Below are 2,776 nucleotides of genomic sequence, written 5' to 3' on the forward strand. Positions count from 1 at the left end.
ATAAATAAATTTAACAAAAAAAAATAAATTAAAATAAGGACATATTTTAAAGCTCTTAAAGATGTAAGTATAGAAAAAGACTTCTGAACAGAAGCTTGGCTGTGCAGGAAATTATAATAAGAATTAACAAGGGGGATCATATCAAATTAAAAACTTTGGTACAGGGGCTGGGGAGATAGCTCAGTAGAATAAGCACTTCCTTGGTAAGCCCAAGGGCCTGAGTTCAATCCCTGATTCTAAAAAAAAAAAAAAGCTTTGGTACAACAAAAACAAACAACCAACAGAATAAAAAACAACTCACAGTATGGGGGAAGTTTTAGCCAGCTGTTTAAGATAGAGGCAGAATATCTAGAATATGTAAAGACCTAAAAGACCTAATCAAAAATTGGGTGAGGGAAATGAATACATTCTTCACAGAAGTACAGATGGCCACAAATACATGAAGAAATTGTCAACATTTCTACCATTACAGAAAACAAATATTTAAAAACACACTGAGACTTCATCTTACTCCAGAAAGAGTAGTCATCAGCAAGAAATCAAATAAAAAATGCAGGAGAGTCTGTGGGGGACAGGATCCCTTCTACATTACTGATGGGAGTGTAAACTAGTGCAACTATTATGGAAATCAGTACGGACATTCCTCACAAAATTATAACTAGAAGTTCTATTCCACCCAGCCAGTCCCATTCTAGATATCTTCCCCAAAGAGATAAAGACATTGTTCTCTGATGATAGACGCACAGCCATGTTTATAATAGTGTGATTTACACTAGCTAAATCTTGAATGCAGCCTACATGTCCATCAACAGATGCATGGATAGGACCGGGGAGATGGTTCAGTAGAATAAGTGCTTGCCTGGCAAGTGCAAGGGCCTCATTTCAACCCCCAGTTTCAAACAAACAAACAAACAAAAAAAAAAAAAAACCCAGATGCATGGATAAAGACAATGTGGTATTTATACCTGATGGAGTACTGCTCTTCCACAAAAAGAAAGGATAAAGTTGAGTCATTTGTAGGAAAATGGATGCACTTTGAGACCATAACATTGAATGAAATAAACTAGGCACACAGCATTAACTATTGTATGGCTTCTCTTATGTTAGAAATCCAAAGTTTAAAGAACAAAATAAAAGGTCATAGGAAATAGAGAGATAGATCTTTCTGAAAGAGAAAGGAGATCAAGAGATGGAGGGAGGGAAAAGGAGGGATGGTAAGGGGATAAAAAAAATTAAGATGTGCTATGGATATACACCAACTAAATGCAAGGAATGTAAACATTATGTGCTATGAACCTGTGCAAAGACAGAAAAGGGATGAAGGGAAGGATGAGGAGAGGGAAAAGGAATAAAAAGAATTACGATTATTATTTCACACAAGGAATGTAAACTTCATGTACTATAAACATATACTAATAATTAAATAAGATCACACAGAGGTGAGCTGCATGCCTCATCTGATATGAATAGTTTTTATGAAGAAATGACCATGAGGGGCACTACACAGAAGGAGCAGAGCTCATGGACTCCTGCTGGATGCTGTGAGAAAGGAAGTGGAGAGCTGCGACTGCCTGCAGGGTTTCCTGTTGATCCACTCCTTGGGTTGGGGGACTGGGTCTGGGATGGGAACCCTCCTCATCAGCAAGATCTGTGAAGAGTACCCAGACTGGATCATGAACACGTTCAGTTCAGTGTGGTGCCCTCACCCAAAGTGTCGGACACAGTGGTTGAGCCTTACAATGCCACCCTCTCAACCCGCCAGCTTGCAGAAAACATAGATGAAACCTATTGCATTGATAATGAAGCTTTGTATGACAGTTGGTTCAGAAGCTTAAAGCTCACCACATCCACCTAGGGTGACCTGAACCATCTGGTGTCAGCCACCATGAGTGAGGTGACCACTTGCCTTGGCCAACTCAATGCTGACCTGCAAAAGTTGGTGGTGAACAGGGTCCCCTTCCAACACCTGCACTTCTTCATGCCTGGCTTTGCCCTCTTGATCAGCTGTGGTAGCCAGCAGTACCACACCCTGATACTTCCTGACTTCATCCAACATGTTTAATGGCAAGAATATAATGGCTTCTTGTGACCCCTGCCACAGCATTTACCTGACAGTAACTGTAGTGTTCAGGGGCCGCACGTCCATGAAAGAGGTGGATGAACAGATACTTAATGTCCAAAACAAAAACAGCAGCTATTTTGTTCAGTGCATCCCTAACCATGTGAAGATAGCTGTTAGTGATATTCTACTCTGTGACCTGAAAATATTTTCCACCTTTGTTGGCAACAACACAGCCACCCAGGAGCTGTTCGAGCACATCTCAGAGCAGTTCATGGCTATGTTCTGACACAAGGCCTTCCTGCACTGGTATACGGGCAAGGGCAGGGATGAGATGGAGTTCACTGAGGCTGAGAGCACCATGAAAGTCCTGGTGTCTGAGTACCAGCGGTACCAGGACACCATGGCTGAGGAGGAGGGCAAGTTCGAGAAGGAGGCCAAGGAGGAGGTGGCCTAGAGCTGTCAGCTGGTAAAGTGTGGAAGTGGTTTGAGCTCTTTACTCACCCACAGTCTGCTCTGATAACCCTTTCTCACTGCGCACACTGCTCTCTCTGGTTTGCCATCACATTCTGTACAGACACAAGATTAAAGCATTTTCAAAAAAAGAGATAGAAATGGCCATGAAAATACAGAGACAAGGAGTACGCAGGACAATGCAGGAAGAGGACTGATGGATTTACTAGTTGATGAGTGCTAGGAATTGTCAATTCTCAGTAA

General features: G+C 41.8%; 1 pseudogene; it reads left to right on the forward strand.

Moving 5' to 3' along the window:
* Window positions 1–1,500: 1,500 nt before the first annotated feature.
* On the forward strand, window positions 1,501–2,516 carry LOC101590181 (annotated as a pseudogene).
* Window positions 2,517–2,776: the final 260 nt, after the last annotated feature.

This window comes from Octodon degus, unplaced genomic scaffold, assembly GCF_000260255.1.
Source record: "Octodon degus isolate 3935 unplaced genomic scaffold, OctDeg1.0 scaffold00040, whole genome shotgun sequence".
In the NCBI taxonomy this organism is placed as follows: Eukaryota; Metazoa; Chordata; class Mammalia; order Rodentia; family Octodontidae; genus Octodon; species Octodon degus.